Source organism: Cherax quadricarinatus, chromosome 35, assembly GCF_038502225.1.
Source record: "Cherax quadricarinatus isolate ZL_2023a chromosome 35, ASM3850222v1, whole genome shotgun sequence".
NCBI classification, from domain to species: domain Eukaryota; kingdom Metazoa; phylum Arthropoda; class Malacostraca; order Decapoda; family Parastacidae; genus Cherax; species Cherax quadricarinatus.
Genome location: NC_091326.1, coordinates 21378628 through 21391259, shown reverse-complemented (window position 1 = coordinate 21391259; position 12632 = coordinate 21378628).

Sequence of the window (12632 nt, the reverse complement as noted above, 5' to 3'; positions counted from 1 at the left end):
GAAGTCTTCAGTAAAGGTAAGTGTAATGTTATTATTATTTTTTATATGCATGTACATGTACTTGATTTCTGATTGTTTTCAGTATGTAAATCTTTATTTAATTTGAAAAAAAAAAAATTTATTTTAATATTTTTGGGTGTCTGGAACGGATTAATTTTATTTCCATTATTTCTTATGGGGAAAATGGTTTCGAGTTTCGTGAATTTTGACTTTCGGCAGGCTCTCTGGAATGGATTAATCACGAAACTCGGGGGTCCACTGTACTTGCAACATCTGCCACATTGCTCCCCTATCCACTCTACCATATGCCTTTTCTAAATCCATAAATGCAATGAAACTTCCCTACCTATATCTAAATACTGTTGACATATATGCTTCAATGTAAACATTTTATCTACACATTCCCTACCCACTCTAAAGCCTCCTTGCTCAATTGCAATCCTACTCTCTGTCTTACTTCTAATTCTTTCAATAATAACCCTAACATACACTTTTCCTGGTATACTCATTAAACTTATTTCCCTATAATTTTTATAATCTCTTTTGTCCCCCTTCCCTTTATATAAAGGAATTACACATGCTCTCTGCCAATCCCTAGGTACCGTCTCCTCTTCCATACATTTATTAAAAAAAAAAAAAAATTACCAACCACTCGAACACTATATCCCCGCTGCTTTTAACATTTCTGTCATGATCCCGTCAGTTCCTGCTGCTTTAGCCCCCTTTATTGTACGTAATGCCTCATGCACCTCCCCCACACTCACATCCTGCTCTTATTCATTTCTAAAAGATGTTATACCTCCCTGGCCAGTACATGAACTGACCGCCTTCTTTTCTTCGTAGTCATTTAAAAGTTCCTCAAAATATTCCTGCCATCTACCCAATACCTCCAACTCCCGATCTGCTAACTCACTTACCCGGTTTTAACTCACAAATCCATTCGTTCGCTTGGCTTTCTTAACTTGTTTATCTCACTCCAAAATTTTTTCTCGTTTCCTGCAAAATTTCTCGACAGTGCCTCTCCCACTCTATCATAGGTTCTCCTTTCACACTCTTTCACCACTTTCTTGTACTCTCCATATACAGGTCTCCCTCAACATTCACGTTTTCAGCTTTCGCGGGCTTCACAAATTCGCGAATTCCCAACCGCCAAATTCCCAGCCACCAAATTCCCAGCCGCCAAATCATATTCAAGTTTCCCGCCACCTGCGAGTCCCTACTACCCTCCCACCGACCCCCACAACTGGCAGCCAGCCCTCCCACCACTCAGTGTGGTGAGTGTTTTGTTTGTTCATTATTTGCTATTAACCCTTTCAGGGTCCGTCCCGTAGATCTACGGCTTTACGTTCAGGGTCCAAACCGTAGATCTACGCCATGAGCTCAGCTCACTCTGATAAACTGTGAGTGGTACATTTGGGCCTAGATATGAGAGAATACATCTATGTGGTATGTGTGCACCACATAAAACAGATCCTGCAGCACACTGTGTATAATGAGAGAAAAAAAATGAAATCATGATTTTTCGATTAAAACAGCAACTTTGCAATGTTTTTTCGTATGTTTTTTATAATTGTATTTGCGATTTCTTGGTCTCATTTGATAGAATGGAAGACATATTACAGAAATAGAGATGATTTTGATTGGTTTTAGCACTGGAAATGGCTTGAAACTGAGCTCAAAGTAGCAGAAATGTTAAATTTTTGCCGATATTCAAGAGTAAACAAACGACCTCACACATCTAATACGCGTCGGCTGGTGGGTCTAATATACATTCACAAATATGGTGATGATATTTATACAATTATTACAGTATTGCATAACAGTAAATCTTCTATTTTTTGGTGTGAATAAAAATTTATTATGTGAATAAAAAATCAAAATGGAATTTATTTGTAAAGCCTCAAAACATAACTAATGAACAGAGGAAATGTTAGTTTAGTTCCAGGAATACCTACATTGTTCATTCTGGACCCTATTTTGAAATTGGAATATTTTGAACTTTGTGTTAAATTGGCCAAATTAACAATTTCCGATCACTTTATTTTGTAGTTGAAACAGTTGACTTGGTGATTTCTTGTGCTCAATTGATAGAATAGAAGTAATACTAGTGAAATAGCTAAGAATTTTGTTGATTGGCATAATGTAATTGGCCTAAAATGGGAGTCAAAGTCGGCAAAATCGCCGATTCGTAAATATCGCTGACACATCAAAATTCGCGAGAGCATAATTTCGTCAGTTTTCCACCAAATTTCGTACTTTTTGTTTTATTACCTTCATAAAAAGATTCTCTACGATTTCATAAGAGAAAATAACAAATTTTTTTTTTTGAAAATTCTTGGACACTGGTGCGTGACTCCAGATTTGGGCCTTGGACCCTGAAAGGGTTAAACTACAGTATAAATAATGTAAACACATTCATGACTGTATATTGGAATGGCTATTTGGACAGGTATTGGATGGTGACATCATGTGTTTACTCTTGAACACAGCAAAGAATCAAACATTTCTACTGCTAATAATAACAATAGTAATAATAATAATAATAATAATAATAATAATAATAATAATAATACGATATAATTGAAGAAGGAAATTGTACAAAAATACGTGGAAGTGGTTGACACATCGTCAGTGTGGCTTTGTTTATGCTGGAGTGAACATTAGTCTCCCTGCTCTTCCAAACATTTCACAATAATTCATTGTTTGGTGCTTGTAGATTGAGTGTGACTGGAGTGGTTGAGGCAGTGGTAGAGGTGATAGAGGCTGTGGTAGAGGTGATAGAGGCAGTGGTAGAGGCAGTGATAGAGGCAGTGGTAGAGGCAGTGGTAGAGGCAGTGGTAGAGGCAGTGGTAGAGGCAGTGGTAGAGGCAGTGGTAGAGGCAGTGGTAGAGGCAGTGGTAGAGGCAGTGATAGAGGCAGTGGTAGAGGCAGTGGTAGAGGCAGTGATAGAGGCAGTGATAGAGACAGTGGTAGAGGCAGCGATAGAGGCAGTGATATTTACTAACGTATATGTTATAAATAATAATAGTACATTATGAATAACATTTATTATTATTATTATAAATGTTATTAATATTAACATGTACTATTATTATTTATAACATACGTATATGTTAGTAAATACTACTGCCTCTCCCACTGCCTCTATCACTGCCTCAACCGCTGAATTATTGTGAAATGTTTGGAAGAGCAGGGAGACTAATGTTCACTCCAGCATAAACAAAGCCACACTGACGATGTGTCAACCACTCCCTCGTATTTTTGTACAATTTCCTTCTTCAATTATATCGTATTATTATTATTATTATTACTATTGTTATTATTAGCAGTAGCAGAAATGTTTGATTCTTTGCTGTGTTCAAGAGTAAACACATGATGTCACCGTCCAATACCTGTTCAAATAGCCATTCCAATATGCAGTCATGAATGTGTTTACATTATTTATACTGTAGTTTAATAGCAAATAATGAACAAACAAAACACTCACCACACTGAGTGGTGAGAGGGCTGGCTGCCAGTTGCGGGGGTCGGAGGGAGGGTAGTAGGGACTCGCACTGGTTGAGGAAGTGGTGGAGTCTGTGATATTTAATAACATACATGTTATTAAAGCATAACATGTATATATTTAGTACAACTTACGACGTTTTCATGTATTTTATGATTGTTCATGGTTCAACAAGTTAAGCAGTATTGTATTATATTTCCCTACAATATATTGGGGCACCAAACATTCACGGTTTTTCAACATTCGCGAGGCTCTTGATCCCCTAACCCTCGCGAATGTTGAGGGACACCTGTACTCTGCTCTTCTTTTAACATTTCTGCTTTGTAAAAACCTCTCGTAAGCTACCTTTTTTTCTTTTATCGCACCCTTTACTTCATCATTCCACCAATCACTCCTCTTTCCTCCTGCACCCACCCACTATAGCCACAAACTTCTGCCCCACATTCTAATATGGCCTTTTTTAAAACTATTCTGACCCTTTTCAACCCCCCCCCCACTACTCATACTTGCACTAGCCCACCTTTCTGCCAATAGTTACTTATATCTCACCCTAACTTCCTCCTCCCTTAGTTTATACACTTCCACCAATACATAATCTAACAAACTACTTTCATTATGTATACTTTCATACCTTGTATACTTATTTATCCTCTTTTTCATAAAATATGTATTACTTATTACTAAACCTCTTTCTACACATACCTCAATTAAAGGCTCCCCATTTTCATTTACCCATGGCACCCCAAATTTACCTACTACTCCCTCCACAACATTTTTACCCACTTTAACATTGAAATCCCCAACCACAAGTACTTTCACACTTGGTTCAAAACTCCCCACGCATTCACTCAACATTTCCCAAAATCTCTCTCTCTCCTCTACACTTCTCTCTTCTCCAGGTGCATAATGCTTACTATATCCCACTTTTCACATCCAACCCTTATTTTACTCCATATAGTCCTTGAATTGATACAGTTTTATTCCCTCTTTTCCTGCCATAACTTATCCTTCAACATTATTACTACTCTTTCTTTAGCTCTAACTCTATTTGAAGCCCCTGACCTAATCCCATTTATTTCTCCCCACTGAAACTCTCCCACCCCCTTCAGCTTTGTTTCACTTAAAGCCAGGACATCCAGCTTCTTCTCATTCATAACATTCACAATCATCCCTTTCTTATCATTTGCACAACATCCACGCACATTCAAACATCCCACTTTGACAATTTTATTTTTTTTATTTTTAGTAGGCTATACAGGAAAAGGGTTTACTAGCCCATTGTTCCCGGCATTTTAGTTGACTTTTACAACACGCATGGCTTACAGAAGAAAGATTCTTATTCCACTTCCCCATGGATATAAAAGGAAAAGCAATAAGAACAAGAATTATCAAGATAAAATCAAAGAAAATTCAGATGAGTGTGTATATATAAACATGTACATGTATGTGCAGTGTGATCTAAGTGTAAGTAGAAGTAGCAAGACATACCTGTAATCCTGCATGTTTATGAGACAGAAAAAAGACACCAGCCATCCTATCATGTAAAACAATTACAGGCTTTCATTTTACACTCACTTGGCAGGACGGTAGTACCTCCCTGGGTGGTTGCTGTTTACCAACCTACTACTACAAATGTATATGTATGTATGTATATACATGTATATCTTCTTTCTTTGAACAAATTGGCCATATCACACTGAGGTAGGGTGGCCCAAAAAGAAAAACAAAAGTTTATCTTATTAACTAGTAATGTATACAGGAGAAAGGGTTAGTAGACCCTTGCTTCTGGCATTTTAGTCACCTCTTACGACACGCATGGCTTACGGTGGAAGAATTCTGTTCGACTTCCCCATGGAAATATGAAGAAATAAACAAGAACAAGAACTAGTAAAAAAATAAAAGAAAACCCAGAGGGGTGTGAATATATATACTTGTACATGCTTGTGTAGTTTGACCTAAGTGTAAGTAGAAGTAGCAAGATGTACCTGAAATCTTGCATGTTTATGAGACAGGAAAAAAACACTAGCAATCCTACAATCATGTAAAACAAGTACAGGCTTTAGTTTTTACACTAATTTGGCAGGATGGTAGTACCTCCCTGGCTTTCCTGGGTGGTTGCTGTCTACCAACCTACTACCTACAATGTATGTATGTCTGTATATATATATATATATATATTTTTTTTTCAACATGTCGTCCGTCTCCCACCGAGGCAGGATGACCTAAAAAGAAAGAAAATCCCCAAAAAGAAAATACTTTCATCACCATTCAACACTTTCACCTCACTCATACATAATCACTGTTTTTGCAGAGGTTACCTGGAGGTTATTCCGGGGATCAACGCCCCCGCGGCCTGGTCCATGACCAGGCCTCCCGATGGATCAGGGCCTGATCAACTAGGCTGTTACTGCTGGCCGCACGCAGTCCAACGTACGAGCCACAGCCCGGCTGATCCGGCACTGACTTTAGGTATCTGCCCAGAATACAACAGTTTAGAAGCATATACGTATAAAAATACACAATATATCCCTCCAAACTGCCAATATTCCAAACCCCTCCTTTAGAGTTCGGGCATTGTACTTCCCATTTCCAGAACTCAAGTCCGGTTATATAAAATAACCGGTTTCCCTGAATTCCTTCACTAAATATTACCCTGCTCACACTCCAACAGCTCATCAGGTCCCAAATACCATTCATCTCCATTCACTCCTGCTGTATAGTCCTTGTGGCTTAGCGCTTCTTTTTGATTATAATAATAATAATCCATTCACTCCTATCTAACACGCTTATGCATGCTTGCTGAAAGTCCAAACCCCTCACCCACAACACCTCCTTTACCCCTCCCCTCCAACCTTTTCGAGGACGACCCCTACCCCGCCTTCCTTCCCCTACAGATTTATATGCTCTCCATGTCATTCTACTTTGATCCATTCTCTCTAAATGACCAAACCACCTCAACAACCCCTCTTCAGTCCTCTTGACTAATACTTTTATTAACTCCACACCTTCTCCTGATTTCCACACTCCAAATTTTCTGCATAATATTTACACCACACATTGCTCTTAGACAGGACATCCCCACTGCCTCCAACCACCTCCTTGCTGCTGCATTCACAACCCAAGCTTCACACCCATATAAGTGTGTTGGTACTAATATACTTTCATACATTCCCTTCTTTGCCTCCACAGATAATGTTTTTTGTCTCCACATATACCTCAATGCACCACTCACATTTTTTCCCTCATCAATTCTATGATTAACCTCATCCTTCATAAATCCATCTGCTGACACGTCAACTCCCAAATATCTGAAAATATTCACTTCTTCCATACTCCTCTTCCCCAATTTGATATCCAATTTTTCTTTATCTAAATCATTTGACACCCTCATCACCTTACTCTTTTCTATGTTCACTTTCAACTTTCTACCTTTACACACACTCCCAAACTCGTCTACTAACCTTTGCAATTTTTCTTTAGAATTTCCCATAAGCACAGTATCATCAGCAAAAAGTAACTGTGTCAATTCACATTTTGTATTTGATTCCCCATAATTTAATCCCACCCCTCTCCCGAACACCTTAGCATTTACTTCTTTTACAACCCCATCTATAAATATATTAAACAACCATGGTGACATTACACATCCCTGTCTAAGACCTACTTTTACTGGGAAGTAGTCTCCCTCTCTTCTACACACCCTAACCTAAGCCTCACTATCCTCATAAAAACTCTTTACAGCATTTAGTAACTTACCACCTATTCCATGTACTTGTAACATCTGCCACATTGTTCCCCTATCCACTATCATATGCCTTTTCTAAATCCATAAATGCAATAAATACTTCCCTACAATTATCTAAATACTGTTCACATATATGCTTCAATGTAAACACTTGATCTACACATCCCCTACCCACTCTAAAACCTCCTTGTTCATCCGCAATCCTACATTCCGTCTTACCTCTAATTCAATAATAACCCTACCGTACACTTTTCCTGGTATACTCAGTAAACTTATTCCTCTATGATTTTTACAATCTCTTTTGTCCCCCTTCCCTTTATATAAAGGGACTATACTTGCTCTTTGCCAATCCATAGGTACCTTCCCCTCTTTCATACATTTATTAAACAAAAAATACCAACCACTCCAACACTATATATCCCCATGCTTTTAACATTTCTGCCATGATCCTGTCAGTTCCAGCTGCTTTACCCCCTTTCAATCTACATAATGCCTCACGCACCTCCCCCACACTCACATCCTGCTCTTCTTCACTCCTACAAGATGGTATACCTCCCTGGCCAGTGCATGAAATTACCGCCTCCCTTTCTTCGTCGACATTTAAAAGTTCCTCAAAATATTCTCGCCATCTACCCAATACCTCCATCTTCCCATCTACTAACTCCCCTACTCTGTTTTTAATTGACATATCCATTCATTCCCTAGGCCCAGAACACAACAGTTCAGAAGCATATACGTATAAAGATACACAACATATCCCTCCAAACTGCCAATAACCCAAACCTCTATTTCCTATTTCCAGTACTCAAGTCCGGCTATATAAAAATAACCGGTTTCCCTGAATCCCTTCACTAAATATTACCCTGCTCACACTCCAACAGCTCATCAAGTCCCAAATACCATTCTTCTCCATTCACTTCTATCTAACACACTCACGCATACTTGCTGGAAGTCCAAGCCCCTCGCCCACAAAACGTCCTTTACCCCCACCCTCCAAGCTTTTCGAGGAAGACCCCTACCCAGTCTTCCTTCCCATATCCATATTTTTTTTATTTTATTTTTTTTTTATTATCACACTGGCCGATTCCCACCAAGGCAGGGTGGCCCAAAAAAGAAAAACTTTCATCATCATTCACTCCATCACTGTCTTGCCAGAAGGGTGCTTTACACTACAGTTTTTAAACTGCAACATTAACACCCCTCCTTCAGAGTGCAGGCACTGTACTTCCCATCTCCAGGACTCAAGTCCGGCCTGCCGGTTTCCCTGAATCCCTTCATAAATGTTACTTTGCTCACACTCCAACAGCACGTCAAGTATTAAAAACCATTTGTCTCCATTCACTCCTATCAAACACGCTCACGCATGCCTGCTGGAAGTCCAAGCCCCTCACACACAAAACCTCCTTTACCCCCTCCCTCCAACCTTTCCTAGGCCGACCCCTACCCCGCCTTCCTTCCACTACAGACTGATACACTCTTGAAGTCATTCTGTTTCGCTCCATTCTCTCTACATGTCCGAACCACCTCAACAACCCTTCCTCAGCCCTATATATATATATATATATATATCCATATAATATATACATATGTATATATATATATATATATATATATATATATATATATATATATATATATATATATATATATATATATATATATATATATCCATATATATATATATATATATATATATATATATATATATATATATATATATATCCATATATATATATATATATATATATATATATATATATATATATATATATATATATATATATATATAGAGAGAGAGAGAGAGAGAGAGAGAGAGTATGGAGGAGGTGAATGTATTCAGATATTTGGGAGTGGATGTGCCAGCGAATGGGTCTATGAAAGATAAGATAAGATAAGATTTCGTTCGGATTTTTAACCCCGGAGGGTTAGCCACCCAGGATAACCCAAGAAAGTCAGTGCGTCATCGAGGACTGTCTAACTTATTTCCATTGGGGTCCTTAATCTTGTCCCCCAGGATGCGACCCACACCAGTCGACTAACACCCAGGTACCTATTTGCTGCTAGGTGAACAGGACAACAGGTGTAAGGAAACTTGTCGAAATGTTTCCACCCGCCGGGAATCGAACCCGTGTGTGAAGCGGGAGCTTTAGCCACCAGGGATGAGGGAAAAAGAGTGAGTGGTGCACTTAGGAGTCTGTGGAGACAAAGAACTTTGTCCTTGGAGGCAAAGAGGGGAATGTATGAGAGTATAATTTTACCAACGCTCTTATATGGGTGTGAAGCATGGGTGATGAATGTTGCAGCGAGGAGAAGGCTGGAGGCAGTGGAGATGTCATGTCTGAGGGCAATGTGTGGTGTGAATATAATGCAGAGAATTCGTAGTTTGGAAGTTAGGAGGAGGTGCGGGATTACCAAAACTGTTGTCCAGAGGGCTGAGGAAGGGTTGTTGAGGTGGTTCGGACATGTAGAGAGAATGGAGCGAAACAGAATGACTTCAAGAGTGTATCAGTCTGTAGTGGAAGGAAGGCGGGGTAGGGGTCGGCCTAGGAAAGGTTGGAGGGAGGGGGTAAAGGAGGTTTTGTGTGCGAGGGGCTTGGACTTCCAGCAGGCATGCATGAGTGTGTTTGATAGGAGTGAATGGAGACAAATGGTTTTTAATACTTGACGTGCTGTTGGAGTGTGAGCAAAGTAACATTTATGAAGGGATTCAGGGAAACCGGCAGGCCGGACTTGAGTCCTGGAGATGGAAAGTACAGTGCCTGCACTCTGAAGGAGGGGTGCTAATGTTGCAGTTTAAAAACTGTAGTGTAAAGCACCCTTCTGGCAAGACAGTGATGGAGTGAATGATGGTGAAAGTTTTTCTTTTTCGGGCCACCCTGCTTTGGTGGGAATCGGCCAGTGTGATAATATAAAATAAAAATCCATATATATATATATATTTTTTTTTTTTTTTCAACAAGTCGGTCGTCTCCCACCAAGGCAGGGTGACCCAAAAAAGAAAGAAAATCCCCAAAAAGAAAATACTTTCATCATCATTCAACACTTTCACCACACTCGCACATTATCACTGTTTTTGCAGAGGTGCTCAGAATACAACAGTCTAGAAGCATACACATATAAAGATACATAACATATCCCTCCAAACTGCCAATATCCCAAACCCCTCCTTTAAAGTGCAGGCATTGTACTTCCCATTTCCAGGACTCAAGTCCGACTATATGAAAATAACCGGTTTCCCTGAATCCCTTCACTAAATATTACCATGCTCACACTCCAACAGATCGTCAGGTCCCAAGTACCATTCGTCTCCATTCACTCCTATCTAACACGCTCACGCACGCTTGCTGGAAGTCCAAGCCCCTTGCCCACAAAACCTCCTTTACCCCCTCTCTCCAACCCTTTCGAGGACGACCCCTACCCCGCCTTCCTTCCCCTATAGATTTATATGCTTTCCATGTCATTCTACTTTGATCCATTCTCTCTAAATGACCAAACCACCTCAACAACCCCTCTTCTGCCCTCTGACTAATACTTTTATTAACTCCACACCTTCTCCTAATTTCCACACTCCGAATTTTCTGCATAATATTTACACCACACATTGCCCTTAAACAGGACATCTCCACTGCCTCCAACCGTCTCCTCGCTGCTGCATTTACCACCCAAGCTTCACACCCATATAAGAGTGTTGGTACTACTATACTTTCATACATTCCCTTCTTTGCCTCCATAGATAACGTTTTTTGACTCCACATATACCTCAACGCACCACTCACCTTTTTTCCCTCATCAATTCTATGATTAACCTCATCCTTCATAAATCCATCCGCCGACACGTCAACTCCCAAGTAGTATCTGAAAACATTCACTTCTTCCATACTCCTCCTCCCCAATTTGATATCCAATTTTTCTTTATCTAAATCATTTGACACCCTCATCACCTTACTCTTTTCTATGTTCACTTTCAACTTTCTACCTTTACACACATTCCCAAACTCATCCACTAACCTTTGCAATTTTTCTTTAGAATCTCCCATAAGCACAGTATCATCAGCAAAAAGTAACTGTGTCAATTCCCATTTTGAATTTGATTCCCCAAAATTTAATCCCACCCCTCTCCCGAACACCCTAGCATTTACTTCCTTTACAACCCCATCTATAAATATATTAAACAACCATGGTGACATTACACATCCCTGTCTAAGACCTACTTTTACCGGGAAGTAGTCTCCCTCTCTTCTACACACCCTAACCTGAGCCTCACTATCCTCATAAAAACTCTTTACAGCATTTAATAACTTACCACCTATTCCATATACTTGCAACATCTGCCACATTGCTCCTCTATCCACTCTATCATATGCCTTTTCTAAATCCATAAATGCAATAAAAACTTCCCTACCTTTATCTAAATACTGTTCACATATATGCTTCAATGTAAACACTTGATCTACACATCCCCTACCCACTCTGAAACCTCCTTGCTCATCCGCAATCCTACATTCTGTCTTACCTCTAATTCTTTCAATTATAACCCTACCGTACACTTTTCCTGGTATACTCAGTAAGCTTATTCCTCTATAATTTTTACAGTCTCTTTTGTCCCCTTTCCCTTTATATAAAGGGACTATACATGCTCTCCGCCAATCCCTAGGTACCTTCCCCTCTTTCATACATTTATTAAACAAAAGTACCAACCACTCCAACACTATATCCCCCCCTGCTTTTAACATTTCTGTCATGATCCCATCAGTTCCAGCTGCTTTACCCCCTTTCATTTTACGTAATGCCTCACGTACCTCCCCCACACTTACATTCTGCTCTTCTTCACTCCTAAAAGATGGTATACCTCCCTGACCAGTGCATGAAATTACTGCCTCTGTTTCTTCCTTAACATTTAAAAGTTCCTCAAAATATTCTCGCCATCTACCCAATACCTCCATCTCCCCATCTACTAACTCCCCTACTCTGTTTTTAACTGACAAATCCATATTTTCCCTAGGCTTTCTTAACTTGTTTAACTCACTCCAAAATTTTTTCTTATTTTCATTAAAATTTCTTGACAGTGCCTCTCCCACTCTATCATCTGCTCTCCTTTTGCACTCTCTCACCACTCTCTTTACCTTTCTTTTACTCTCCATATACTCTGCTCTTCTTATAACACTTCTGCTTTGTAAAAACCTCTCATAAGCTACCTTTTTCTCTTTTATCACACCCTTTACTTCATCATTCCACCAATCACTCCTCTTTCCTCCTGCTCCCACCCTCCTATAACCACAAACTTCTGCCTCACATTCTAATACTGCATTTTTAAAACTATTCCAAACCTCTTCAACCCCCCCACTACTCATCTTTGCACTAGCCCACCTTTCTGCCAATAGT